The sequence below is a fragment of the Phascolarctos cinereus genome, unplaced genomic scaffold (genome assembly GCF_003287225.1).
Source record: "Phascolarctos cinereus isolate Bilbo 61053 unplaced genomic scaffold, phaCin_HiC Scaffold_5;HRSCAF=322, whole genome shotgun sequence".
Lineage (NCBI taxonomy): Eukaryota > Metazoa > Chordata > Mammalia > Diprotodontia > Phascolarctidae > Phascolarctos > Phascolarctos cinereus.
This window is the reverse complement of record NW_027555958.1, coordinates 452,095,253-452,120,979: the sequence shown is the minus strand read 5'-3', so window position 1 is coordinate 452,120,979 and position 25,727 is coordinate 452,095,253. Positions and strand designations below refer to the sequence as shown.

Below are 25,727 nucleotides of genomic sequence, written 5' to 3'. Positions count from 1 at the left end.
AAGCTGGGATATTTCAATCTACAAACAAAAAAGGGGCCTGCACATAAAGCTTCAAACCTGTGTTATATACAGCAATTTTTAAATAAAGATGTTTAAAAGGCAACAGAAAGCTACCTCAGCAGAGTGCGCTGCAGTGTATGCGGGAGAGGACGACAGGCCACTCCCTTGAATCCAGGCTCCACACCGACAGACTCTGAACATGAATTCCCTGAACTGTAAGGGGTGGCGGGTAAGGGTTAGGAGGATTCATCACTTCCTGAGCAAGCTCAGTCTACTTTGGGATTGTTGTTAAGTCATTTCAGTCCTGTCTTACTCCTCCTGACCCCATTTGGGGTTTCCCTGGCAAAGGTACTGGAGTGATTCCTCAGCTCATTTTACAAATGAGGAAACTGAGGCAAACAGGTGAAGTGATTTGTCCAGAGTCACACAGCTAATCAGTGTCTGAGGTCGGATCTGAACTCAGGAAGACAGTCTTTTTGCCTCCAGGCCCAGAACTCTATCCACTGAGCCACCTAGCTGCCCCCACTTCTTGAAATCAAGCCCAAATTTGCCTCTCTGTGGCTTCCAAAACCACCATCCATAGTTTTTCCCTGTGGGGCCAAGCAGAACAAGTGTCAGGGAAGACTTCTGAATACAAGAAAACTGCTATGGTGCTAAAGAAGTCTTCACTCCCTTAGGCTAAAACAACAGCTCTGCCCACTGATAATGTAAGCTCCGACCTTGTCTGCCCCTGAGTGTTCTCCAGCTTACCACCATCCTTCCTGAAACGTGCCATACAATACCCCAGATGTGTTCTGATCAAGGGGGCAAAACAAAGCAAAGGGATTACCACCTGTCCAGTCCTGGTCATTAAGCCTCTCTTAATGTAGTTTAATGTGTCACTACCTCTTTTGGTTTCCATAAAACCCCAAGACCCCAAACCCAAAGTCTAGCCACACCACCCATTCTACAATTGTGAAGCTGATATTTTGTATATCAAAATAAGTAAGAGTAATCGTTAAAGGTCTCAATAAAATCAAAACTGTTTATATTCCTATATGGGAAGATGATACACATAACTCCTCAGAACTTTATCATTACTAGGGCAGTTAAAAGGAGTTTACTTTGACAGATAGCATGGATATAAATTATGTTGGAATGATCAAAAAAAAAAAAAAGAGGTGAGAAAGAGGTGTGCAAGGAAGAGCTTTTACAGTGGAGGGTAAAACGGAGGGAGTATGGGAGACAATGCTTGAACCTTATCAGAATTGGTTCAAAGAGGTAAGAATATATAAACACACTCAAGTTGTGTATAAAAATATAACTTACCCAATAGGAAAAAAGGAAGGGAAGGGGATAAAAGAAAGGGGGAGGTAGTGATAAAAGGGAGGACAGAGTAAAAGAGGCGGTGGTTAGAAGCTAAATAGATGTTTAAGGAGGAAAAGGATGAAAAGAGAAAGAAGAAGAAACAGAAGAAAATGAGGAGGGAAAAACATAGTAATCATAAATGTGAATGCAAATGGGATGAGCTCACATGTAATATGGAAAAAGATAGTAGAATAGATTAGAAACTAGAATCCAACAATATGTTATCTACAAGAGACATGCTTTAAACAGAAAGACACATACAGAGTTAAATAAAAGGCTGGAACAGAATCTAATATGCTTCAGCTAAACTAAAAAAAAAAAAAGGCAGAGTTAGCAATCATGATCTCAGAAAAAGCAAAAGTAAAAACAGATCTAATTTAAAGTGATAATGAGGGAAAACATTTTGCCAAAAGGTACCATAGACAATGAAATAATATCAAAATTTTTTGCAGCAAGTTTCTCTAAGGGCCTCATTTCTAAAATACATACTAAATATAGAACCAAGTCAAATTTATAAAAATAAGAGCCACTCTCCAATTAATAAATGGTCAAAGGATATAGACAGGCAATTTTCAGAAGAAGAAATCAAAGCTATCTATAGTCATATGAAAAAATACTCTGTATCACTAATGATTAGAGAAATGCAAATTAAAACAACTCTGAGGTACCATCTCATGCTTATCAGAAATGACAAATGTGGAAGGGATGATGGAAAAATAGGTACATTAATGAACTGGAGAAGTAGTGAACCGGTCTAATCATTCTGAAGAACAATTTGGAACTGTGCCCAAAGGCCTATAAAACTGTACATACCCTTTGCTCCAGCAATACCACTACTAGGTCCATATCCCAAAGAGATCAAAGGAAAAGGACCTACGTGTACAAAAATATTTATAGCAGCTCTTTTTGTGGTGGCAAAGAATTGTATATCGAGAGAATGCTCATCAACTGGGGAATGGCTGAACAAGTTGTGACATATGATTCTGGTGTGCTATGAGAAGTGAAGAGGAGGGTGGTTTCAGAAAACCATGGCAAGACTTACATGAACTGATACAAAGCGAAGTGAGAAGAACCAGGGGATCACTGTGCACAATACCAGCAATGTTGTAATGATGATCAGCTTTGAACTACCTGGTTACTCTGATCAACTCTACGACCCAAGAAAACTTCAAAGGACTCATAATGAAAAAATACTATCCACCTCCAGAAAGAAAAGTGATGAACCAAATACAAACTGAAGTATGGAAATGTGCTTTGCATGATTTCACATGTATAACTGACATCATGTTGCTTATCTTCTCAGTAGGTAGGAGGATGAGCTTGGAATTCAAAAATTTAAAAGAAAAAAATGCTAAAAATAAATTACAAATTTAAAAGCAGTTTTGGAAAAGCTTATAGTATCATATAAATGCTAATTATTGGGGTGGTGGTAGTAAATAATAAACTACACAGACAGCATTTTCTTGATTTGCTAGTCTAGTAACCTGTCAAAAGAAGAAACTGAGTTCTTTGAAGCCATGTTGGATTTTTATAATCACTGTTTCCTTTCCTTGGTGTTCACAACACCCATTTAATAATATGTTCTGAAATTTGACCAGGAATCACAATTAAGCTCACTGCCCTAGGGTGGAGGGTTGGGGAGGGGGAGAAGACTGGGATTACTTGGGCCCTCTCCAGGCCTGTGGTACTTCTCCCACTGAGTGCCTGAGATCCCTCCTGGCTTCTCCAGGTTGACTGCCCCCACTATTCATTTTCACTCACTTTTTCCTACCTGCTTGCTATCACCCTATATCTCTCCCCTCCTTTTTCAACTAAACTTGAGAGGGCTCTATTTGTTTTTTCCGCCATTTCCTCTCACTTTGTTCTGAATTTTTGGCAATGTGGTTTCCAACCTCATCATTCAACTGAAACTGCTTTCTCTTAACTGCAAAATACAATTAATGGACTTTTTCTTAATCCTCCCATAGCACCTGACACTGATGGGACTACTTTCTCATTGACACTCTCCTTTCTGGGTTTTTGTGACACTGTTCCTCCTGATTCTCTTCTCATCTGTTTGACTGCTACTTCTCAGTCTTCTTGGATAGAGGCACTGTATTGGGTCCTCTTTTCTCTCTACACTATGTTCCCAGCTCCCATTGGTTAAATTCTCTACGCAGATGATTCTCAGATCTATATATATCCAGTCCTAGCTTCTCTCTCGAACTATATAGTCATGCATCACCAACTGCCTCTTGGATATCTCAAACTACCTTATATGAATCTCAAATTCAACATGTTCAAAATGGACTTCACTACCTTTCCCCCAAAACTCCCCCTCTTCCAAGCTTCCCTATTAGAGCTCCCAGTCACCAATCCTCCATTCCAACATTGGATTCTTCACTCTCATTCACCTTACATATTCAATCAGTTGCCAAATCTTGTCATTTCTACCTCCACAACATCTGTTTTTATTAAGTCCTTCTGTTTCCACTCATACAATCACTACCCTATTCTATAGGGCTCCCAGGATTACTTCTCTCCACACTATTTTTGTTGTTTTTCATTTTCAAATAAAATTCTGAACTTAATAAGTATCAAATAAAGTGTGCATTTTCACAAAGTAGGTCAGAAAAAAAAAGGACTGCACAAGAAATTGTGAATCACTATGTATAATTTGCCTGTTCAAAAAGTATACAGTAAATTCAACATGCAACTTTCAAGGCTGTCTTACTTGCGTTTCTTTCTGGACTTCATTCAGTTTTCACTTTATCCCCAACATGAGTATCTGTAGTAATCCTAACTCCTTTTTGTCTTCTATGCATTTAAAAAAATACTTCAGTGATCCTCTTTTCTGTTTTTTATGGGCAACCCTACTGCTAACCAAACCCTCTCTTTTCTCCACTCAGCCTTGTCCCTAGAAACAAAAGGAAAACCAAAACTTTTTTTAAAACAAATAAATAAAATCAAGCAAAATAAATCCCCACATTATCTACGTTTCAAAATGTATGTCTCATTCTGACAAATAACTACATCACTTTCTTCAGGAGGTAGGAAGCATGCTTCATCACTGAGCCTCTGGATTTAAGGCTTCTCATCGTGTACATTTCTTATCCATAGCTTCCTAAAAATCCTCTGCAGAGGAGAAGCCATCCAACGTACACCTCAATCTCTTGACACTGTAGAATGACCAATGCAGCAAATGGGTTTTTGATCTTTCGTTTCAGTTTACTCTTGCCACATGACCAGCCCGTCTTCTTTTCTGGACATGCATCTCTGTAAATATATTTTTTAACGCTGCTTTGTGCATATGACTCACATTCATAATATACTGTAGTGTATTTTACGCCTACCATGTCTTTGCCCTTTGAGTGACTTGCAATTTTGATTCCTTATAGTATTCACAGCCATTATTCATTGCACTGATGGGAAAAAATGGTATTAAAAGCTGCAATTTTGTTTCAGAGAAAGTTAAAAGTCACGAAAAATGCCATGACTTTGTGTGTCATTTAGAAAACAGTGCAATGTTCCCAGTCTTGATACAAATAAGAGCACCTACAGGACTTTAACATCTATATGAAACCTCCCTTCCATTTGGACTCTTCATTGATCATCTATCCATCAGGATAGCGGAAACTCTGGGGCTGGAATTCCTAATTCTCAGTTATCTTGCCTGGGTTCTAGATTATAACCAGGAGACCCAGAAAGCAAGCATTCAGGTTTTGTCCATTTGTATTCTGGAGGAAACAGTGAATTAAAAATAATCAGCAAAAAGAGTCATAAAACATGTCAATAAATATCAAGCTGTCTTGGTACAAATTATAGAACTTCAAATAAATTAGTTTCATTTGAATTCAATTAACCCACATTTACTGACTACTATGTTATTTGGTAGAGCAAAACATAACATTAGGGGCTGCCCTTCAACAATGACAATCATGCATATAACAAAAATCAAACAAGATGCCTTAAAAGGTGCAACGGAGATAACTTTATTTGATACCTTCTGCTTATTTCTATCAAGTGAGGCAACAAAATATAGTGGTTACCTGCACCGTGTATAAAAAGACATAGGTGACCCTGGTTAAGATCAAAAAGGTAGATCACCCTACCTAAAAATACAGGTGTGGGCAGAGCCTGGCTTTGGAACAAAATTCCAATTTAGGAACTAAGGCTTGAGAGATGAGTAAATTGAAAAAGACATTGACCACTATAAAGAGTTATTATAAAGAGATGTAGAACTGGAAAGAAGATGGGCTGGTCAAAAATCCAATCTAAAAGGAGAGTTATTCCATCACAATTGAAAGCAGAAACTCAAATGAAAAAAATGGATTTTCCATAAGGACTTCAAGAATATCTATAAAGGGATTAAAAAAAAAACTGTGGAAAAAATTGGGAAAATAGCTTTAAAGAGAAAGTGGTAAGCTTTACCCAAATAACGAAATCCTTAAAAATCAATGACATCATATAACAAACAATAAGAAATACTATAATGAAACCAGAAGGTGGGGGAGGGGGGAGAAAAAATATAAGATATCTAATATGAAAAACTAACCTGGAACACAGATGGAGAGATCATTTAGGAATTTTCAGACTCCCTGAAAAATCATGATTAAAAAAACAAAACAAAACAAAACCATGGACACCGTATTTCAAGAAATAAAAATGAAGATCTATTAAATGTGAAGATAAAGTGAAGACAGAATCTAATGAATGATTCTAGAAAGAAACCCCAAACTGAAGCCAGCCAGGAATGTTATAGCTAAATTACTGTCCCTGTGACTAGAGGTTGAGACTTCAGATGGTCACAAAAGGCCCTCAGACTTATAACATGAAGAAGGATTTTCCAACAGATGACAAGTTACTACAGATGCGAGCTGTAAGCATCTGGAGGCACAGTGGGTAGAGTGATAGACTTACCTCAGTTTCCTCATCTGTAAAATGGTGATAATAATAACAGCTACCTTATGTGTTTGTTGTGAGGATCAAATCTGAACAAATGCAAAGCAATGTGCAAACCTTCCAGTGCTAAATAAACGCTAGCTATGCTGACTGAATCAAGCTTTCAATGATTCCAAATTTCTTTCTTAAACAAAGTCTCTTTATAAAAATAACCATAATAACCAAAAAACCAATCATATTCTTATAGTGAGGCTATATGGCTATGAGTCATGGAATATTAAAGCCTCCAAGGAATTAAAACTGAAGGTCTTTCAAAGAACAATGGAAAGGTAGATGGGAGGCATTTTCTAAATTAAACCAAAATTTATACAAAAGAAGAAGTGTAAAGAAGTCCTTGAAGAGATGTAAAACTGGACAGAGGGTGGGCTGGTCATATAACAAGTTCGAGGGATAACTGGCAGACAGCCTGCCTGCTTCCCTGGCAATCCATTAAGTGTCAGGAAGTCAGCTGGAAGGTTCATAGCACAGGCTGCAATGTGTCCTCCAGGGACTGAGGGAAAGAGGCAGATAAGGGCTACACAGGCTGGTTGTAAAGTTATCACTGGACAGAGTACCTGAATAGGTGAAATCATTCATTCGAACAGGCTCTTATTAAGCATTCACTACATGCCAAAGAAATAATGTAGACCTTGTTCTTAGAGAGCTTGCATTCTAAATATTTCATCATCTAAAACTCAACAATTCAACAAATATTTAACACTAAAAAGAGTGGAATTTAAGAATACCTTGAAAATGACGCAGCATTCACAGACACAGTGCGAGGAGAAAAAAAAGACAGCAGGGTGAACATTTTTATTTCAAAGAAAATATGAAATTACTTTTTTTGCATCAACTGACATGCCTGCTCCTTGCAGTGTTAATGTGACTGAAATCATAAAACTCGTTGTTTATATTATCTCTTAGAAAGAAATGATACGAGCTGTTATTCTATAAACTACCCTGGTTCTGCTTATTTCATTTTGTTCAAATAAGTCTACTCAGGTTTCTCCGAAACCATTTATTTTGTTATTTTTCCTGACATTGTAATAGTACTCTCAAGGTGGGAATTTGTTTTGTTTAACCACGAATATTTTTTACAAGGCCCCCCTCCACCATGGGAGAAGGTAAGAGGAGAAGAAAATAAGTACTTAATTGATATTTTTAAAAAAAATTTTTTTAAAAGACTAAAATTTTAAAAAGTAATCCCAGATCCATTAAAAAAGTAATCCCTAAAAAGTTTACCTATCAGATCTATGGAGAACAGAAGAATTCATGACCAAACAGGAGATAAGAGAACATTATGAAAAGCAAAATGGATAATTTTGATTACATTAAATTGAAAAGTTTTTGCACAAACAAAGCCAATGCAACTAAGATTAGAAGGAAGGTAGAAAATTGGGAAAGAATTTTTACAACCAGTCTCTCTGATAAGGGCCTCATTTCTAAAATATAGAGAGAATTAAGACAAATTTATAAGAATACAAGCCATTCCCCAATTGATAAATGGTCAAAGGATATGAACAGACAGTTCTCAGATGAAGAAATTAAAGCCATCTATAGTTATATGAAAAAATGCTCTAAATCACTATTGATTAGAGAAATGCAAATCAAAACAACTCTGAGGTACCACATCACACCTATCAGATTGGCCAACATGACAAAACAGGAAAATGATAAATGTTGGAGAAGATGTGGGAAAATTGGAACACTAATGCATTGTTGGTGGAGTTGTGAAATGATCCAACCATTTTGGAGAACAATTTGGAACTATGCCCAAAGGGCTATAAAAATGTGCATACCCTTTGACCCAGAAATAGCACTTCTAGGGCTATATCCCAAAGAGATCATACAAATGGGAAAGGACCCACATGTACAAAAATATTCATAGCAGCTCTTTTTGTGGTGGCAAAGAATTGGAAATTGAGAGGATGCCCATCAATTGGGGAATGGCTGAGCAAGTTGTGGTATATGAATGTAATGGAATACTATTGTGCTATAATAAATGATGAACAGGCTGACTTCAGAAAAACCTGGAAAGACTTGTATGGTCTGATGCTGAGTGAAATGAGCAGAACTAAGAGAACTTTGTACACCACAACAGCCGCATTGTGTGATGACTAATATTGATAAACTTAACCCTTCTCAGCATTACGAGGACTGAAGACATCTCCAGAGGCCTCGTGATGGAAAATGCTGTCCACATCCAAAGAAAGAACTACGGAAGTTGAATCGCTATCATTTTTTTCTCCTCTGTTGAGTTTTGTTTCCTCTTTCTGATGGTTCCTCCTATTGGTTTTAATTTTTACTTACAACTTCACTAATGTAAAAATATGCTTAATAGGAATGTAAATGCATAGCCTATATCAGATTGTGTGCCATCTTGGGGAGGGTGGTGTGGAGGAAGGAGGAGAAAAATTTTAAACTCAAAAGCATATGGAAGTGATTGTTGATAAATCAAAATAAATTGATAACATTTTTTAAAAAAGACTAAAATTTAAAAAAGTAATCCCAGATCCTCTGCCTCTGCTCTAGCAGGATTAAAACCAGCTTCTCAGATGCCCTCTTCTTCAGTGCTGACTGTTCCACCTCCACACAGCTGTGGGATCAAAGTTACCAACACTCAAGAGGAAGTCTAAGAGGCCAGAAGGAAATACAAACAGGCCCCATCCCAGTTGGACAGAGAGTGAGCCTTTATTTCACTATTTCTCTTCTCTGGTGGCACTATTTCTAACTGCCTGACCTCAATTCTGGACCTCTGAGAGAGGTCCCAAAGTTAAGTGTGCTGCCCCAGAGGACTGTGGGTTCCCCTCATTCAAGATCTTAGAATAAATGAGAGATGACCATTTGTTGGAACGTCATAGAGGGGATACTGGGTCAAGTAGGGAACCATAGCATTACAGCTGGAAGACACTCCAGAGGCTATTATAATTTCCTAATCTTATAGATAAAGAAGCTGAGGCCCATGGAGGTTATGTGACTTGTCCAAACTCATGCAGTCAAGCAAGCATCAGAGGTGGAATCAGAATCCAGGGCTTCTAATTCCAGGGACAGTACTCAGTTCCACTGTACCACACAACCTCCCAGCCAGTCCCTTCCAATTCAAAATTGATAGTGATATATTTTCACTATCTTGTTTCAAGGCTGTATCTCTGGCTCCTAAACTGTTTGATCACTGAGAAAATGAAACAAAACAGACCATCCTGATACTGTGGTTTCTGGGCCTCAGCTGACCTCTCACTACCAAACAAAGTAAAATTCCCTGGTATCTTGTTCTAACTTCTACTTTAGATCACCAAAAGTTATGCTCATCCTGATTTCCACCTCCACTGGTGGATTATGATGGTGGATGTAACACATTCAAGTCTTAATTAATTAGCCTGTAATTTTCCAGTCCTATCACCTGCCTTTTTTTAGTCTCATCTTGACTAACTAATCCACCCTACTAAGGGGCTGTCTGACACTCCAAAAACACACATTAAAAAGTCACATTGGTAATGGAATTTAGGAGAGACATTTTTAGGAAAGATCTAACAAAATGTGTTTAAGACAAAAAAAAAAGTGAGAAAAATCAACCTAACTGATCAATACATCAAAAAGTCTAAAAATGTATGCAATATACAACATTTGTGGCTATGTCCGCAAATAGGGAGAGTGTGAATGTCTTCTCACATCTCTTCTTTCGAGCCCTGCTCGCTAGAACAGGGATTCTTAACTTTTCTTTTTTTAATACATCATGGACCCCTTTTGACAGTCTGGTGAAGTCTATGGATCTTTTCTCAGAATGTTTTTAAATATAGACAATACATAGGACTACAAAGAAAATCAACTGTAACGAAAAGTTATTTTTAAGAAATGTACGAACCCCAGACTAAAAGTCGCCAGTCTAGAATGAAGGAATTGAGAGTTCTATTTCATTCTCTTCTAATCTAGAATATTGTGGTTGGGTTGTGGGAGAACAATGGGACAAAGAAGAAACCTTGCCACAAAAGGACTGGATGAAGGAGTTGAGAATGGCCTGGGGGGCACATACCGCAGTGGCTGGCACATGGCAGGACGCATGACACAATACCTGCTGGTTAATTCAGGTATAATGAATGGCTGTCATATTAATGAGTATCTAAACTTGGTCTGCTTGACCCCAAGGACGGAATGAGGAACAACAGCAGGAGCTGCAGAAAGGTGGATTTTGTCTCAATATAATGAAAAGCTCCCTCACAACCGGAGCCATTCAAAAGTAGAGTGGGCCCTCAGTAGGGAGAGTTCCTCTATCTCCAAAGGTTTTATACAATCAGGCAACAAGGTCTTATTAAACACCTATGATGTGCTGGGCTCTGAGGATGTATTAAAGATATATTAAGACAAAAAAAGAAGCAGTCCAAAAGAAACTCTTCTAAACCTCTGTGTCCCTCTCTCATTGGAGAACTCTGTCTCATGTTTTACAGAAAACAATCGAGGCTGTTTGCTGTGAGATCCCTCTTCTCCCCTTGCTCATCTTCCATTGTTCAGATTCCTTCTGTGGCTCTCTCCTCCTTTACCCCACTCTCATGCGAAGAGAAACCCCTTTCCCCGCACAAGTGATCTCATGCCATCTTGTCTCCTCCAGCAGACTGTCCCGTTTGTCATCTCTACTCTTTCCCCTATCTTCAATCTCTCCCTATCTACTGGCTCCTTCTCTACTGCTCACAAACAAGTCCAAGTCTCCTCTATCCTGAAAAAAAACCTCATTTATTCCTTCCATCCTTAACTATTGTCCTATATCTTTTCTGTCCCCTGTAGCTAAAATCCTTGGGGAAAAAAAATCTATAAAAGATGCCTCCACTTCCTTCCTCTTCTCTCCCTTTCTTCTTAATTTTTTTTGGTAAATAGTACCTTTCCCCCCCCAATTACATGTAAATACAGTTTTCAACATTCATTTTTAAAATAAGATTTTGAGTTTCTTTTTCTTTTTTTTTTTTGGCTAGGCAATGGGGTTAAGTGACTTGCCTAGGGTCACACAGCTAGTGTCAAGTGTCTGAGGCCACATCTGAACTCAGGTCCTCTGGACTCCAGGGCTGGTGCTCTATCTACTGTGCTATCTACCTACCCCGAGTTCCAAATTCTTTTCTCCCTCACTCCAATCCCCTCTCCCCAAGATGGCAAGCAATCTGATATAAGTTGTACATGTGCAATCCTGTAAATATAAGTCATGTTGTGAAAGAAGAAACAGAACAAAAGGGAAAAGCCACCAAAAAACAAACAAAAAAGTGAAAATAGTATGCTTTGATTTGCATTCAGACTGCATAGTTCTTTCTCTGGAGGTGGTTGGCATTTTCCATCATGAGTTTTTTGGAACTGTCTTGGATCATTATACCGCTGAGAAGAGCTACGTCAATCATAGCTGATCACTGCACAATGTTTCTGTTACTGTATACAATGTTCTCCTGCTTTTGATCACTTCACTCAGCATCAGTTCTTATAAATCTTTCTAGGTTTTTCTGAAGTCTGCCTGCTTATCATTTCTTAAAGCACAATAATATTATTTAATCACATTTATATACCACACAACTTGTTCAACCATTCCTCAATTGATGGGCATTCCTTCAATTTCCAATTCTTTGCCACCACAAAAAGAGCTGCTATAAATATTTTTGTACATGTGGGTCCTTTTCCTTAAAGATCATAAAAGATCTCTTTGGGATACAGACCTAGTAGTGTTACTGCTGGGTCAAAGGGTATGCACAGTTTTATAGCCCTTTGGGCATTGTTCCGAACTGCTCTCCACAATGGTTAAATCAGTTCACAACTCTACCAACAATGCATTAGTGTTCCAATTTTCCCACATCTTCTCCAACATCTATCATTTTCCTTTTCTGTCACATTAGACAATTGGTTAGGTATGAGGTGGTATATCTCAGAGTTGTTTTAATTTGCATTTTTCTAATCAACTGTGATTTAGGGCATTTTTTCACATGACTATAGATAGCTTTTAATTTCTTCATCTGAAAACTACCTGTTCATATCATTTGACCATTTAACAAATCTCCCTTTCTTCTTAACTCCTTTTAATGCACCTTCTGACCTTATCATTCCCCACAATGGCTCTGCCTAAAGTTTCCAACGATCTCTTAGTCGCTAAATCCAATGGCCTTTTCTCAATCCTCATTCTCCTTGACCTCTCTGCAGCTTCTGACACTATTAATCACCCTCTCCTCTCTTCAGGTTTTCAGGATACCTCCCCCCCCCCACTGCCCTGGTTCTCCTCCTCCTTCTCTGCTCCTTCTCTCTCCCCTTTGCTGGATGCTCTTCCAGATCACGCCCTCTAACCACAGGTGTCCCTCAGGGATCTATCCTGGGCCCTCTTCTTTTCTCCCTCTGTACCACTTCCTTTGGGATCTCATTAGCTCCCATGGATTTAATTACCATCTCTGCTGACAACTCTCAAATCTATCAATCCTGCCCCAAATTCTCTGCTGACATCTAATCTTACATTTTCAACTTCCTTTCAGACATTTCAAACTGGATGCCCAGTAGACATCTTAAACTCCACATGTCCAAAACATTATTCATTACCTTTCCCCCTAAATCCTCTCCATTTCTTACCTGCAGTATTACTGTAGAGGGTAACACCATTTTTCCAGTCCTTCAGGCTCACAATCTAAGAGTCATCCTGGATTCCTCCAAGCTGTTGCCAAGGTCTGAATACACCCCCTTTTCTTGTCTGACACTGCCCCCATCCTGGTGCAGGACCCCCTCACCTCACACGTGGACTAATCCAATAGCTGGTGGGTCTGCTTGCCTCAGGTCTCTCTTCACTCCAATCCATTCTCCAATAAGCCACTAAAGAGATTTCCCCAAAGCACAAGTCTGATCATCTCTCTCTCTCTCTCTCTCTCTCTCTCTCTCTCTCTCTTTCTCCCCTCTCCCTCTCCCCAGCCCCCTTACTCAATAAGTTCCAGTGGCTCCAAATTACCTCATGGAGCAAATATAAAATGCTCTGTTTGGCATTCAAAGCCCTTCACAAGTTAGTCCCTCCTATCTTTCCAGTCTTCTTATACCTTACTCCCTGATAGGCTTCCGAGCTATTCCATGAACAACACATTGTCTTTCAGAGCTGAGTATTTTCTCCTCCATATTCTTCCTCCTCCACTCAGACTATTAACTTCCCTGGCTTCTTTAAAGTCCCAAGTAAAATCCTACCTTCTACAGAAAGCCTTCCCCAAACCCTCTTAATTCCAGTGCTTGTTATCTCCCTCATAAGATTACATTAAGTTCCTTGAAGGCAAAACTGTCTTTTGTCTCTTTTTGTAACTCCAGAGGATGGCACATTGGCTGGCACACAGTAGGTGCTTAATAAGTGTTGATGGGGGGTTTTTTGGTCCACAACTGTGATTTTAACAGTATGCCAAAATCTTAATACCCAAGCTCCCCACACTGATGTAGTAGGATAGGCGATACACCTGTAACTTGAAGAGTTACACTGGCTAAACCTAGAGTTGACTGCTCAAAGTATCACCTTCATTTTCTAAGTGAGTAAAGCATGGATAAATAGGTGAAGCGTCCTGCTTGGTATCATACAGTTAGCAAAAGACCTTGGATTTGAAACCAGATTTGTCGACTACAAATCCGGTGCTCTTTCTATTGTGCTATACCACTATAACTTGGAACCTTTTGCCTTGAATATAAGCTAAGATATAAGAAATGTAAGAAATACTACCTAAGATATAACATACACCTAATCAAGCAATAAACATTTATTAAGTGCCTACTATGTGTCAGATACTGTGCTAAGCCCTAAAGACCCCCCCAAAAAATCCCTACTCTCAAGGAACTTACATCTGGGGAGACAATGTGCACAGTAAGTATATACAGAATAAAATTAATAACGTATGAAACAAAATAGTTAAAGTTAAGGAGAGAGGTCTCTAATAGTTGAGTCAGATTAGGAAAGGCTTTGCGCAGAATAAGGGCTTTAAATTTTTTCGTGTGTCATGGACCTCTTTGGCAGTCTAGAGATGCCTCTTTTCCAGAAGTTCAAAAAAATTCATTTCGGTAAGAAGTTGGTAAAAAATATATATACATATTTTTCCTACCCAAGTTTATAGACTGCCCCCTGCCCCTTAAGATCTATCCTTAGACTCTAAGGTAACAGCTGATATAGGAGGTGGTGTTGATCTGAATCTTGAAGATTCTCTGAGATGGAGCCAGTTACGAGGAACACAGAGAACTTCAGTTAAGCTGGACGAGAGTTTTTTATTGTTATTTGGTTATTTCAATTGTCCAACTCTTGGTGACCCCATCTGGGGTTTTCCTCACAAAGATACTGCAGTGGTTAGCCATTTCCTTCTCTAGCTCATTTTACAGATGAGGTAACTGTGGCAAACAGACAAAAGTGCAGGAAGAAGAGTAATGTATAATGAGGCTGAGGTCAGGTTGTAAGGGGCTTTTAATAGGCAAACAGAGGCACTTTGATTTGAGCCTAGAAGCAATAGGGAGCTACTGGAATTTATAGAGTAAGGAAATAAAATAACATGGTCAGATCTGCATTTTAGATAAATCACCTTGCAGGCTGAGTAGAAGATGCAATAGAGTGAGGAGTTAATGAATGTCTGAACTAGGACGGTGGCTGCCTGAGTACAGAAAAGGGGTCAGATGTGACATGTTATGGAGGAAGAAATGGCAAAATTTGGTAACTAAATGGATATGTGGGGTGAAAAAAAGTTAAAGATAGTGTTGAGTTTACAAACTCGAGAACCTGGAATAATGGCTGTGTCTTTGACAGCAAAGTTTGAAAGAGAAATGGATTTTGGGATAAAGATAATGAGCTCCGTTTTAGACATGGTAAATTCCAGATGTCTCTGAGATACTCAACTGGAAATGTCTACCAGGCAGTTGGTGATACATGACTAAAGCTCCAGTGGAGAAACATCATTAAGTCATCTGCATGGAGATAATTAAATCCAAAGAAGCTATTAAGGTCCTAAATAGAGAAAAGAGAAGAAAGCCTAGAACAGAGCCTTGGAGAACCCCCACAGTTAGGAGGTAGATGGATGATGAAGCAGCAAAGAAATTCAAACCCATACAGATACATCTTAGGTATCCATCTAGACACCCTGCTCACATAACAAAGTAAGAACATGAGACTCCCCAAAACATAAATGGTCACATATTTTAATGGCAAAATCAGGACAACAACTAAAGTAATCTGACTTCTCAGAACTTATCCCTTTCCCCTTATTTATAGAAATCTAAACATTATCATTTCCTAACAAGCAGTTACAACTTAGGAAGTCAAAATGTCCTATTTTAAACTGACTGAAATTAATCACAAGATTTTGATCACAAGAGCACAGTACAGGGAATTTTAAAAATGTTCCTCCTTAAAACAGATAATTTTCAGAGTTTAGTTTTGAGTTACAAAATAGACATAAATGAGAAAAAATTTCCCCTTAGCAAGTTATAAAAAATGACTTGAAATCTCTTAGTATTCATAAGTAATTACTATATAAACCACCTGAGTTATAAAATTTTGGAAAATATTTCATGGCACTATGTAACATCTATTATAGCCATATGTACTCAGCGCCATTCTGGCTGAATCAATTTGGACGAAGTTCACTGATCAAACTTAATTATGGTCCACGACAAACAATTTAGAATATCACTTCATGTGAAATGCCAAGACTAGAATGCACACCCAGATTTATTGATCACAATGAATTTTGGTTGAACAAGGGAGCATGCCCTATGGCATGCTGGACATTGTAACATGCCAAGAGTGGTATGCACCTGCCAAGATTTGTCATCTTTACCTAGCCACTACAAATAATTTATTCTCAGATTTCTGTGAAGTATTTTCCCTTCCTGGAATTGGCCTATGAGAGAAAGTGACCAGTATCAATCCAGACACTATAGTTTGGAAAATAAACCTGAAGAAGTTGCCTAGATAAAGTCTATGGCAGTCCACTTTCCAACTCTTGCATTTATTTTAAATGAATCTACAATATATCATTCTAATTCAGTTCAACAAACATCAAGGGTAGGTTTATTTTGTATAAAGCATTTCACTAGGGATACAAGACCTAAACAAGATAGTCCTTGTCCTCAAGTTGCTGACAATCTAGTAGGGATTAACGGAGAGAGAAAATGAGATACACACAAATGATTATAAGAGATCGTACTGACTTTAAAGATTAAAGGATGAAGGTGCAGCTTCTCACTTCAGGAAAGGAGGAAAACGGGTTTAGAAGGAGGATTAGTATCATGGACAGACTGCACTTGAGCTAGGAGATAAACACAAGGGGCTCATCAGGCAGAGACTGAGTCCATTCCAGTGATGTTGAATTATGTGTGTAATTGCACCTTATCTAATGACACGAACTTTGTTGTAATATTAACTCCTGTCCTCAACAAAGCTGGAACTCCCTATCATGTCTTAGGGCGCCCCACAATGAGGAAACTTTTTTCCTTTTTAAGATTACAAAAAAATACCCTTAGCAGATATAATTGTTGAGGGACTATTAATAATCTTTGCAAGACTGAAGAAAAAAGGAGGTACTGCAGGAAGGGAGGGAGAGGGAAGGGGGAGAGGAGGAGAGGAGGAAGAAAAGCAGGGAGAGAGAATACAAACTATAGGCCAGGGAACTTGATGTCAATACCTGGCAAAATTCTAGAACATAATATTAAAGCAATGGTAAGTAAACATTTAGAAAAGAAAATGGTGCTAAGAAAGGGCTAGAATATCTTTATTCCAAATAAGTCATTGCAGCCTAGGAACTTCGTCAAAAAGAGAAATTAAGGTTTGAATGGAAATTAAAGGAATGCTATAGATATAATTTACCTGATTTTAGAAAATCTTTAATAAAGTATCTTATACTTTTTTTTTGTGGAAAAGAGGGAGAGATGTAAGTTATACCACAGTATATAGGGGAATTTGGAACTGGTTGAATGGTTGAAACTAAAGAGATCATCACCATTCACTGTCAGTCTGGAAGAGGTCTCCAACAAAATGCCCCAGGGATCTTCTTGGCCTTACATTGTTTAACATTTTTATCAGATTTGGTATAAAGGCACAGAAGGTATGCTTATTAAAATTTCAAATGACACAAGCTGGGAAGGATAGTCAAAGAGAAGGTCAAGATTCAGAAAAAAATCTTAATAGGCTAAGACACTGAAGAGAATCTAATGCGGTAAAATTTAAGAGAGATAAATAGTCTTACATTTGGGTTCATAAAAATCAACTTGACAAGTACAAGGTGAGGAAGGCATGGCTAGTCAGCCCTTTGTCCTAAAGAAATTTCAGGAAAGAACATGATCAGTGACTGAGAAGAGAGTGGTGACCTTGATGTGGAAGCATCTGGTTTGCTTATCCAGCCTACTGGATCTGGAGACAAGAGAATCCAAGTTTAAATCCCAGGCCTGACACTTACTACCTGTATGACCCTGGGCAAGAGAGCTCCAGGAGAGAGCAGTGTCATAGAAGCTAAGGAAAGGGCAAGTTTCCAGAGTGAGGGGTCTTTAACAGCATTAATGCTGCAGAACAGTCGAAAGAAGGGGAGGAAACCACTAGATTTGTCAAGTAAGAGATACCTTGAGTCCTTGGGAGGGGGTAGTTTCCAAAATGGTTGTGGGGATAGAAGCCATATTGGATGCAGGATTGTGAAGAGTGACTGAGTGGTTACTTTTATAAGTGAAAGGTGTATTTTGTTTTTAATTTAGAAAATTAAAAGAGCTTATGGAGTTTGACAAGAAGTGATAAATTATTTTGTTCATCTTATTTCCAATATTTTTTCCTTCTTTAAATAGATCTTATCCAGCTGGATATAAAATGTAAATATAAAAGGTCACATCATAGAAAAATTAGAGAAAAATGGAAGGAGGTATACTTTTCACAACCATGGCTAGAGGGGAACATTTTAACGAAGCAATGAATAGAGGTGAACACATAAGAGAAGAGAGACAATTTCTACTAGCTTAAATTAAAAAATGTTTTGTACAAACAAAATAAATACAGATAGTTATAATAAAAATCTGATATCCAAGATCTATAGGTAGCTGACACAAATAAATAAGTTGCCAAGGGCCATTCATTCCTAATAAGCAAAGGATATGAACAGAGTTTTCAAATGAATTACAAATGATCCAACCATATGAAAACTGTTCCCCAAATGACTAGTGAGAAAAATGAAAACGAAAATAACACTGAGGTTTTGCCTCAGGGAAAGCAAACTCACAAAAATAGCAAAAGACAGAAATAGCTAATGTTGAAGGGGCAGAAAGGCAGACACGTTAAATGTTGGTAGAATTGTGAACTAGAATTATGTGAAAAGTGACTAAATTATTCATTCCTTTTGACTCAAAGATTCAATCCATAACTGGGCTTATTTACATGCCAAAATGTTCACAGCAACACTTTCTAGGGTAGCAAACAACTAGAAACAAAATTATTACCCATTAACTGGGGAGTGGCTAAACAAATTGTGGTATATGAATTATAATGGACTATTACTGTGCCCAAAGAAATGACAAGTATGAAGAACTGAGAAAAATATGGCAAGGTTTGTAGAAACGATTTAGAGCTTTGCAGAAACAGGAAAATATATGTAATGACTACAATAGTTAATGAAAAGAACATTAAAACAAAGTCTAACCCCATGTAATTTTTTGGGGGGGGGCAATTGGGGTTAAGTGACTTGCCCAGGGTCACACAGCTAGTAAGTGTCAAGTGTTTGGTCTGAGTCCGGATTTGAACTCAGGTCCTCCTGACTTCAGGGCCAGTGCTCTATCCACTGCACCACCTAGCTGCCCCTGACCCTGTGTAATTTTTTATAGTCCATCTTGGTCCCAGAAAAGAGAGAGGGAAATAGATCTTTTTTTCCCCTTGGAAAGCTGAAGTAGTATGGGTACAGAATGTTGTAAATACTATATACTGTCAGATATTGTTTCTGTGTTATCTGGTTTTGCTTAACTGTTATAACCAAAGACTCAACACTTTAAGAGAGAGGAGTCTGTGGGAAATAATAAAAAACGGCTAAAGCAAAAGCATCAATAAATTTTAAAATACAACAGACTTCTGATGATCCGGGAATACCTAAAGATAACAGCCCTTCAATTAAAAAGAGAAGGCATCTAGCTAAGAAAACAAGTGTCAACACTGGCAGAACCTGATTGGCTGGCTGCTGAAGGACATCAGATCCCAAGTACATCATGGCTCAAGTACATGAACCAAACACAGTGATGGCCTAGAATTTCTTGAGGGATCTGTCTTCAGCTAAAGTCGACTGCCAAAACGTAGCCTCTTGTCAACTAGCTACTTTTAATCTTTTAGTCTTTTAATCTAAAATAGTCAACTCTACCAAAGTCTTGATTATATGAAAACTTATAGAAAAAAGTACTTGTAGAAGTGACAAAAAAAAAATCACCTCTATCACAGTAATCCATAACTGACATCTACAAAACTCACTAAAGCTAATGTTCTGAAACACACTGACCTTAAGAGCACTAAATGTTCAATGCAAAGCAAACCACCAGAAAATTGTACCTTCCATTTCAGTGATGTTATCTTCAATGACTGACCTGGGAAGGCAAACAGCTCACATTTATAAAGTGAGTGTTGTCCTCACAACAACCCACAACCCCATGAAATAGGTGGCACAACTATTATTAAATCCATTTTACAGATGAGAGAACTGAGACTCAAGCAGATGATAAAAATCATAAATGACCTCTAAGGTTCTCCCAGATCTGAACTCTATATCCCTGTGATGTTATATGGCTACATAAACTGTATAGTTTTATAACCAGGTTAGGGTCCACTGTGATCCCATCTGAGGGCAGGGAGACTAGTGCTCCAGCTTACCCAGTCTCTCAGAACTAATTATACTCCTAAAGAGCCCCTTATTGAACCCAACTCTGTAGGTCTGGCTATGATACAAATTCAGACATGTTGCTGGGTAATGAAATCAAAAGCAAAGACCCTGCACTGGCAGCCCACTGAGCAGAAATCCCCTTCCAACAGAGGCCAGGCCTGTAGGATGTATCATCTTTTCCAAGGAGCTAGGGAGATCCACAGCAGATGATCTGTTATGTAACAGGGAAAGTCAGACAAGCAGCTTCCAGGAAAAACATTCCTTCACCTGCTAATAAGTTCTGAAGTCTTTGGAGATCACCCAAAGCCTAAATGAACACAATTAATTTCCTAACCCAATGCCAAAAAGTACAATCTTTTTTTTTCTTTTTGATAAGTTAAATTTTTTGCACAATCTTTCAAACACAGATCTTTAGGACATATTAAGATTTTCTTCTTTAAAAAGTGAACTAGTACCCCTTCAGGAGCTGGCTCAGTTTTTAAAGTATCTAGTTTAACTCTCCTAACCACACCTCTTTGTAGAGTCATCCCTAGCTGCCTTCAAAGCTCAGGCCACATGTGCTCTTTCCTGATTTTTCCTGTTATTAATACTTTCCCCTACTCCCTAAAATTACTTTATACTTACTGTATATGATATATGTGTTTATCTGCATTTTTCAGATAAATGGGCTGTTTTCCCCCAGTAAAAATGTAAGCTCTCTTTAGGATAGGGGCTATCTCATTTTTGCATAGTTTTTCCTGCACCTAGCACACAGTAGGTGCTCAATAAATGCTTGTTAACTCAGTTGCTTAACATGAGGGGTTACTTGTGAGTGGGAAAAAACACTGTCTCAGCTTAAACATAAACATTAGGTGAAACAAAATTCTTATGACAATCTCTGGGCTTGGGAATAAGAAAAGATTCTTGTCAGTAGAAGGGAATTTATCCGAAACGAATTTCTCTAGTGCCAAAGTTAGCCCTCGACTGCCAGCCTTGTGTTCTTCAGTAACAGGTAAATGCCTCTGGGAACAATCACAGGCAGCAGCCATGGGTCTAGGTTTCTCCTCAAAGAGAAGGACTTGGTGAGCTGTTTTTTTAATATGGCTTATTTCCACAGTATTTTACAGCTTACAATGTGCTTTCCTCACCAACAACCTTGAAGTGTAGTGGGTAATAGAAGTATGGCTCCATTTTACTGAAGAAGACTCAAAAGGACAGGAGGGCAGGGACTCAAATGCAAATATAATTCTAAATCCAGTCTCTTTTCACTAAAGCATGTTGGTTCTTCTAGATGACTAAGCCTGGTAAAAGGCCAAGTAAAAAGAAGCGCCAGGGCTTCAGATTTCTGTTTTGAGAAAAACAAAGCCTCCATACTCCTTCAATTCAGATTCAGTTGACACAGAGCCATAGACTGAAAGCTGGAAGAGATCTCAGAAAGCCAGTCCAACCTGCCCTCACTTTACAGATGAGAAAACTGAGGCCCAGAGAGGGGAAGAGACTTGGCCAAGGTTATATGTATGGGAGCCAGGATTCAAAGCTCAGCCCCACCCGGGACTCTTCAGTCCTTGCCACTACTCTTTTTGCAATAACGCATCAGAACAGCACTTGTAGAGCACACAAAGGTTTGTGAGAACTTTACAACAACCCAAAGTAGAACCCTGCAGGTGTGACTATCCCACTTTGACAGACTGAAGACATATACTGAGGCTCAAACAAGTGTTGAGAATGACTTGCCCCAACTCACAGAGCTTATAATTGTCAGAGGCAAGATTTGAACCCAGGGCTCACTCCTTCAATCCAATGCTCTATTCTACTATACCATGCTGATTTTGGCCAAAAATGTGCTAAGATTTTCAGGGCTTAAAATCAAATTTAAAAAATGTTAGCTCATATTTCAGGCTGCCATTTTCTCCAGCATCCCAAAGAACAACAACATACCAGGAGAAATTTGGTGGAAACTGAATTATGTGGGACAAGAATGTAGAAATGGTCTGTGTCAAACCGAGGGCTGATGGACTTCTTGGGAGGAGACCGGGTCCCGCTGTCTTTTCTCCCAACACTTTCAGGGCTCAGTCTGAAACTCCACTGAAACTCAGTTACATCCTGACATCCTTCAATGGGAAGTAAGTGACATCCTTCAAAGTGAAGTAAGGAAAGAACGATTCTGCTCTCAAATATGACTTTACCATCAATCCCATTCATGGGCCAAATTCTGTACCATCATCAAGCACACTTGTCAAGTGTGTCTAGAAGCTTGAAAATATTACAAATTAGACAATTATTTTCTGGGGAAGATGGAATTGAGACAAGAGACTGAGTTACTTAGAATGAATGCCAAAATTATATTTTCTTAAGGTTCAGAAACAGGTACATATACATGTGTACATACAAGCGTACCTTATGGAAGACATCTGTTCCTGAAAAGTTGTAAAGCAAAATGTCTGTAAACCAAAATCTTTCTAAATGCACTAAATATAGGCTAGATGTGACCTTGGATATCATGTAATTTTACCACCACAATTTCCTGATGACGACACTGAAGTGCAGAAAAGTTAAATAACCTGACTTAAGGTCACCCAGTTAGGGACAGAACCCAAGCAAACACCTAAGTTCCATCTCCAGGTCAGTATTCTTTCCATTATACCAACTTTCCCCTTTGTAAACACTTCACAGAATTACAGAATTTCATAGGTAGAATGAGCCACAGTGGTCATTCAGTTCCATAGCCAAAATGGAGTATTTGCTATAGCAAACTGGATAACTGGTCATCCAATCTTTGCTTTAAAGTCCTTCCATGAGGAAGAACTCTACCTCTCCAAGGAGCCTACCTCCCTTCCTGTCTTCTAATATCTTGCTAGCCCACCATTCTGCCTGAGCTGTACCCCCAGAATTCAGCACAGCATCTGACACATACTGGCTGCTTAAACGTTTCCTGACTGATCCACCCCTACAGTTGGTGACACCGATCTCCCTATTTTCTCACAAAGATCACTCTATCTCTATCTCTAGCTGCACTGGCTGGCTGTCCCTCATGTCCGTAATTCTCTTCCTTCTTGTATCCCAGCTAAAACTGCACCTTTTGCAAGCCTTTCCCTACCCCTCTTAGTTCTCATGCCTTCCTTCTGTCTGTCTTTGGGGCCCACTTGTTTGCACGTTATCTCTCCCATCAGACTGAGAGCTCCTCGAGAGCAGGCTCTGTCTTTTTCTTTTCTGTCTCCTTACCATTTAGCACTATCTCCTTATCACCTGTGCAAAAGCACAGACACAGAAGCAGAACAATGTTTATGAGGAATGTCAAGTTGCCCGATCTAATTTGAATGCAGTGTGTATGAAGGAACCACGTATAGTAAGCTTGGAAATGTAGGCTTGCTGAAAATGGCTTTCCAGGCCTAACAAGAGAGTTTCTATTCCGTCACAGACACGATGAGGAGCCACTGAAGTTTTCTGAAGAGGGCAGTGACATAGTCATTCCTGAATACGATCAGGAAAATAATTCTGACAACTGTGTAGATAAAGTAGCGAAAGAAGAGATTTGGGATCTCAGGGCATGAATGAGGGGGCTATCGCAGTTGTCAAAAAAAGATGTGAGGAGGAAAGATGGGAGGGGGAAAAACATTGTGGAGATACAACTAATAAGACTTGGTGACTGACTGGAATATGGGGAGGTAAGGAAGAGTGAGCAATCCAGAATGACCCAAAGTTATTCAACTGGGTGACTGGAAGGATGGTGATGCCCTCAACAGAAAAGGGTTAGGGGAACAGGCTGAGGAGGAAAGGTACTTTGTTCTGGTTTGGAAATAATGAGTTTGAGGTGCCTATAGGATAGCCTGCGGGAAAAGTTTAGTCTCACAATGAAACAGAAATGGGAGATTTTATATAAACTGTCTCTTCTCCTCCATTCAGTGACTAAGTAGCCCAGTATGCTAATGGCTCAGGGTAAGAGTTCTTAAATTTTATTTTTACTAACCATGTTGCTTTTTTCTCCTGTACAGCAAGTCAATAACACATTGACCAGACGCTCCGGAAGAGGCCCTGACACAGCAAAGGAAGAAAGGACTCAGGTGGTGGTTTTTTTTAATTACAAGAACTAGAAGCAGAAGGAAACTGAAAGCAAGGATAATACCCCAAACATCATAAAGAGTATTTAATAAACAAAATAAACCACAAACAAATGAGTAAGTAAAACATTAATGTTAAATGAATATTAAGAACAGAATTATAATTCTGTCGGACTTTCTGTAAATATAGTTTGATGGAGAGAAAAACAATAAAAAGGTGGTGATCCGCCAAGATAAGAAGAAGACTGTCATGCCTCCAAGCAGCAAAATGCTTTTCTCTCTGTTTTCATATCTTCTGTTATAGAATGACTGAGCAGGAAAACTTAAGTTAGGGTTATGGGTTGGGAGATGGAAGGGACTTTGGTACAGGAAAAGGCCCAGGAAGGCTGAATCACTTGTCCAATGTTATGTGGATAGTAAATAGGCCTATCTAATGCCAAGAACTGCTTGCCTTCCCTAAACTTCATCAGGGCCTCCTGGGAGCCAGGCTGACTAAAATCTTTCAGAGGGATCTTCCAAATGCAATTGTAGAGCCACCATATGGAAACTACAACCAAGGGAGCTGAGTTAGTGATTGGCTTGTACCTGGAAAGTGGGTTTTTCTTCAAATTAGGGATTGGGATAGGGACTAGACTAGTGATTTCATCAAACTCTCCCTACCAATACAAGTAGGTACAGTCTTAAACAGGTGCCTGGGGATACTGAGAGGTCAAGTGACTTGCACAGGGTCACACAACCAACAGATGTCAGAAGCAGGACTTGAACCCAAGTTTTCCTGACTCCAAGGCCAGTTCTCTAGCCCTTATACCACACTGCTACTATCCACTGAACTGGTGCTCCAAAATTGAAATTTCTATTACCTAGCTAGCTTCTCTTAAGTTGGTAAGTGAAATGTTGGGTTCCTCTATTTTGAGAAATTCTGCAACATCTCTGAGGGGGAGAAAAATGAATCCCCTATTTGATTTACACAAAGTTGTCCATGTTACAGTCTCGTTTCAAATCTCAGCTCCAACACTCCTTAACAGGATGACTGCGAGCAACTCCTTTACCTTTCTGATAGTTTTCCATTTATAAAATGGAGAGTACAATGTTAGCACTATCTACACCACAGGGTTGTTATGAGAAAAGTACCTGACAAACCCTAACCAGGTAAATAAAAGAGTTATTTAAAGGGAGGAAAATCAACATAGTGTTCCCAATGCAGTAGTTCCACTAAAGTAGCTTGCAAAGAGATTTCTAGTCCAGTTTACAGAAAACGAAGGTACAGAGAAAACAGCTCCAAAGTGCAGAATCGAAGGTAATCAATCCAGGCATGAAATTTAATCCACTCCTCTAGTGGCAGGTATGCTGGCAGATCCAATGGAGTACAACAAGAAAATCAAAACTTTGACTTCTAACTTTTTTCATCTTAAAAAATAAGAAATGAAGCTTAACTAACCTTGATTAGTCAGAAGGGCTCTTGCACTGAGGCTGGATGCATATCAGAGCCCCAGTGTCTCATTCAGTAAGAGCAAAGGTAAGCAACCCCCAAATTGTGGAAATTACCGTACCAGACCACATTGCCTGAACCTTATATTGA

The 25,727-nt window shown here is 38.9% G+C and overlaps 1 protein-coding gene across 1 annotated transcript in view; it reads right to left on the bottom strand.

Moving 5' to 3' along the window:
- The window catches only part of RNF11 (ring finger protein 11), a 75,809-nt gene that overhangs the window by 4,881 nt on the left and 45,201 nt on the right, over positions 1 to 25,727 (bottom strand). The window lies entirely within an intron of this gene.